Source organism: Leiobunum rupestre, chromosome 9 (assembly GCF_980474605.1).
Source record: "Leiobunum rupestre chromosome 9, qqLeiRupe1.1.hap1, whole genome shotgun sequence".
Lineage (NCBI taxonomy): Eukaryota > Metazoa > Arthropoda > Arachnida > Opiliones > Sclerosomatidae > Leiobunum > Leiobunum rupestre.
This window is the reverse complement of record NC_143392.1, coordinates 15,096,532-15,102,205: the sequence shown is the minus strand read 5'-3', so window position 1 is coordinate 15,102,205 and position 5,674 is coordinate 15,096,532.

Here is a 5,674-nt window from a genome sequence, read left to right as displayed (position 1 = left end):
GCCGATAAACGATTTTTTTAAGAGTTGGAAGATATATATATATATATATATGAAAAAAAAGGGAAATAGAGTGGAAATTGATCGATTTTTAATGTTCCACGGAGGGACCAAGGGGAACCTTTCTTTCCATTTCCCGAAGAAAAGGGCACAGGGTAATCGATAAAATGCCCTGGAATTGAAGAGAAGGAACGCTTTTTCCTCAATCTCCCACCTCACAAATATACTAAATATAGCAAAGAGAGATTACTTATACAAAACGTTATATAACAACAACGTTTTCCCAACTACCCAAAAATAACACGATTTGAAACGGGTATAGTTCAAGGTCTAGTAATAAAAATTTGGAACTGGGCCAAGTCATTTAATTTTAAAAGTACAGTTTCTAAAACAGAATTAGACCTTTTACACCAAAACGATTTTATTATATTACAGCATGGATAGTAGATTTTAGAGGATCGGTAAAAAGCCTGGTTTTTAGCCCCCGTAAACTGTCACAGTATATTTTTTTTATAGATATAAAATTTTAATTTCAATGTTTCGGCTCTATACATAGCTCCATATATAATAACCCCCCCCCCCGGCGAGTCGCGAAAGGGCGAGTGGGACCTGTTCCTGGAATTTCGTATGGGGTCGCGCGGCTCGAAGTGGTCGCCTTACCTAACCCCCCTCTGTTAATGAATGGCCCTCGGGATGCTTAAGTTAGCCCTTTTTGAACTCGGGCTTCTCATGACTATTGTCACTAGTTTCATTTACAACCTTGTTTTGAACATTTTGAAATTTTGTGGGAAAACGTTAAAAGCATTGGTAGGAGAGTTTCATTTCTTCTTATATCGCCGCTGCCAATTACCGTAAAAGCCCAGATATGCCACCATAAAATGCCATAGTTCTAAGCCAACTGCCAGCCATGACGACTGAGCCATAAAGCCATTCGAAGTAACTTATAAAATAAGATCTTGACTTTCTACGCAACCCGGCTCACTTTTTGGATTGGCTAAATATAACTCCACCTCTGTGTGTGATTGGTATGACCCTTAACTATAACCCCACGTAACCGAAGGATCTAGAAGAACAAAACCAGATAACATTGCTTTTCTCACCAGAAGTGTGGGTCCCAAAAAGAATAAGTAGATTAGGGAGGCAGAGAGATCCTCTACTCGATATAAAAAAAAACTAGGTCTGAACTTAACCCGGGAGGCTAAAGTTGAAATACTGACGTCGTGAATATAGTACAATTTACCAGTTAGAAAATAATAATAAACCAAAAAAAGCATAATCATATCCGTTCGAGTCGGGAAGGTGTGAAAGGTTGAGTCCGAGCCGACGTCTACCGCAAACTTCTGTCCAATAATCTTCATCTGCGGCCATCTGTTCTCATCTCTTCGTCTTTCGTTTTCCGGAAGTGTGCATTAGTTGTAAATATTAATTGGCATAGAAATCTGGCAGCGGCAAGGGTTATGTTGTAAACTATTTGTTGATTGGAAGTGTCGGGGTATTATTTGTTGTCATTTATAGTATTTGAGTGTGGTGTCGGGGTCTATATAACTTTGTGGGTGGGTATTCGATAAGGGATAAGGGATTGGGATAGTCAGGTGACTAGGATTTTTGTAGTAAATGTTACGAAATAAACGACCATTGGCACGATAATCTGAGAGTACTGATTTGAGGACCCGCCGACTTTTAGTTGTAATCTTAAATATTTCAGGAGATCCGGGATCTTAAGTTTCCTCTTCAATGTTATCGCTAGGGGGAAACTCAAGCTAAATAATATAACTTGAATACATTAGCGTGACAAAACCAATCACACTAAGGGAGTCAGCCAAGGTTATTTGAAAAAAACAAGTATCGCTAAGAGTGGACGATACTGTTCGAAAAAAGAAAAAAGATAAACACGAAGTACATTTTTACGCCGAAAGGTATTTTTTCACGTTTTTATAGATTAAATATGATATACTAAATATCAGTTGATAGTTTTTATTGAATTAAAAAACCAAAATTAAAAATTACTAAAGTATAAAGCGCAAAAATTACGTTACAATATCAACGGCATTAGATTGCCATTTTGAAATTTTAAGATCACGTGGTACAAACGACCTTGCAGGACTCCCTCGGAATCTCTCGAGCTGATTGATACGTGGGGAGAAATAAAATGCACTGTGGAAGGGTATCGGAAAACTGTCCTCTTAATTTACTATCCATGCGTAGAGAATGTATAAGTTTGAATTGTTAAAAACATTTTTGGTTGCCATGGCAAAACGAATTGCCATTGAAATTTTTCCCTTTAGGAGCTTTCAAGGTACCCCCGAGTTTGAACAAAATCGGGGAGAAACACCTCGGGATGTCTCTATTTTAGAGGTGCCTAACAACACATCATTTTTTAAACCTTTTCTATTACAAAACTACATTTAAATCAAATATTTATCATCTTTTTAAGAAACAAATCTAATATTAGCAAGAATATATTCAAGATAACAGAGAATATGCAGGCGCCACTGTAGCCTTTTGTTCGTGATTCAAGGAAAAAGAGGCTGCTATCGGACAGGAGTGCCTTTTCCCCTTAGGAGGATAAAGGGGGTTAGATTACACGAGGGGCGTGGATTTTCTTTCAGGAACATGGTTCCGCTCACATCATCTCAATTCACCTAATTACATTCTTGGTAATAGCAGAAGTATATAACAAATCTCCTAAGTGAGAAGTATTCGTCTACCTATTTTCCTAAAGGCTATTCGCTTGAAACATGTACCCAAGCAAGTTCAAGTTGATTTTTCAAAATGCTTTTTGCGTGAAAATCGTGCGGGCTGAAGACCGTCATATATTTATTTTCTAATAATACTTCATTGGTAAAATGTGTTTTATTAACAGGATAATATCCCTACGAGGTGTAATTTTTATATTTTATATCTTTAAGCAACTTAATAGCCTCGGTAAATTTTGAGCCATGATGCAATGTACACATCCATGATTTAGGGGGGAATTCGCAATCAAACGGAATATGTTCAATAATATGAATAATCAGCTAGGCTAATACCCAACGGACCACCTTGGACCAAAGACATCTAGTGACTTTTAATGGCCTTAATGACCGTTATTACTATTTTCCTCAAGCGGCGCTTTTCGAAAGCTTACTTGTGGAACATGTTGGAACAGACGCAATTTTAACCTAGCTGCCATGCATTATTTCGATCTAAATTATTATTTAACAGCGAAAATGTATGGAAACCCGGTTAATCAGTCGCTGGAAAACTGGGTTGCCATACATTTTCAATGTGAAATAAATTTCACGAAGTACATTTTTACGCCAAAAGGTATTTTTTCACGTTTTTATAGATTAAATATGATATATTAAATATCAGTTGATAGTTTTTATTGAATTAAAAAACCAAAATTAAAAATTACTAATATATAAAGCGTAAAAAATTACGTAACAATATCAACCGCATTAGATTGCCATTTTGAAATTTTAAGATCACGTGGTACAAAGGACCTTGCAGGACTCCCTCGGAGTCTCTCGAGCTGATTGATACGCGGGGAGAAATAAAATGCACTGTGGAGGGCACTATGTTTCAGAAATCGGTTTTTGTGGCAACAATTCAGGAGGATATATACATAAAATATTTTTGCATATTTGGATTCTCCAGAAAATGAAGATGACTCCTGCAGTAAAAATTTCAGTTACGCCCCCTAGCGGCGAAGATCGTTTCCTACTGCGTTTTATACTATTTTGGTTATGGAATCGGGGTTTCAATACGATTCTTAGCAACTACTAAAAACTTGATCGAAAAATCTTATTTAGAAAACGAAATATTAACGAAAAACCGCCAAAAATCGTACCAAATCTTCGATCTTTAATCGATTTTTTAACAAAGAACGGGCAGGTACAGATCAAAAATTTCTTTTGAAATAGTTAGAGGACAAGTCTCTTTATTGTATACCGCTGAGAAACCTTTGCGACTTTTCGTAGTTTTCCAGTAATTTACAATCTAATTTGTAAAAATATTTCCGAAAAAATTAGTTAAGTTCAAATTTCCTAAGAAATCTTCTGCTACAACGTCTTCGTCGTTACTTCGATTATCTACATGTACAATTCGGGTTTCTCCGGTTCTTGAAAAAGTTCTATCGCTTCTTTGGGAAATGACTGTGACGTTCTTTTTAGAAGTCTTTTTTTTCAAAGAGTAATCGGATAAAATAGGATCTGAAGAATCTAGAGCTCGACAAAATACATCTTCTAAATTATCCTTTCGACTAGTCTTTCGAGCATGGTTTTCCCTGTCATGACGATACACTTTGTTTCGGGATTCACCGGCTTGCTCACTTAACATTCCTACCGTTAATGCGGAAGTTTTCACAATATCTTCCCCGTGAATTAGTATTTTGTGAAGTGTTACCGGCATATAAAACCATTTGTAATGTTGAATGTACATTTCTCCCAGCTGTCGACAATACTGGCCAAATTTGGTGGGGTTTATTGGAAGTGCAGACGAGATAACGCAAAGGATGACGTGTAATTTTTGTATAAGCCATTTCTCTATGCCAAGTATTTCTGAAACCAGTTCCTGATTTTCTGGTGAAAATGCTCTTCTCGCAGTATTTCCGTCGTTACTTGTGCCCGCGTCACGTGGATTAGGAAAGTCAACTCTTAGTGACAGTTTTTCTCACATTAAAGTTTGGATAAGTTTTTTCCTTTGGATAAATATAGAATTGTGAACACCACCTTTAATTCGCCATGTTTTTAATCCCTCGGCGTTACGATATCCCAAATGCAGGCAAAACTCAAAAAATCTTATCCACGCGTGAAGAGGGCTAATTCCGTGATTAAATTTATCCGCGTTGAGTCTTGGTTCGCGAACGATTTGATTAAATTGTGCTGGTGTTGAACCACATATTGAGCAAGTTTGTTGAGACTTCGCCCCAGATATAATACTTAAAACCTTTCCATCGATTATCGTTAAATAAAGTTTATATTTGATGGTTACACTTAAACCATTCGATAATTGTGAAGTCAAAGGTTGAAGGTTGTCAATCTGCTTTTCAATGAAGTCTTTTTCATTTAAAATAGAATCTGTACTTTCTTTTATAAATTGGATCCTCAGTGGCCTGCAAAACCTAATTGACTGAGGAGTTGGATTGTTCCAAATTATATGTCCAGTACTAGAGCTAAGACGTAAGGGGATCATTGTTGTAACAAATAAGGCGGCATCCGAAATTTCGTCCCCACCGTCGAATTTCTGTTTGTATCGCGATTGACCCGTACTTCCATCGAAACCTCACGAAGCAAAAAGCACAAGGTCGACGGATTCAATGTTTGAGGCTTTGGCGTAATTTTGAAGAACTTCCTCTTGCAGCTTAATTATTCTGAGAACGGTGTGATCTAGCAAGACCTGTAAAGGTACTGAAGCGACAGTGTCTGACACTTCGATAGATTGTGGCCTACAATGTGACTTAGCCTCGAGAACTTGGTAATATGGCGGAAATAAATTAGATCCATGCAACATGGCTGTTTGGCGTAACATTTGATAAGTGGCGACAGATAAATTGCCATCTATAATTAGGGACAGCGCTTCGTCCGCAGTACAAGCTGTACATGTCGGAGTCGGATTATTAATATACTGCTGAACTCTCGTAACCCGACTTGGACTTTTAAGTAATTCTTCCAAAACATTAGATAATTGGTTTTCG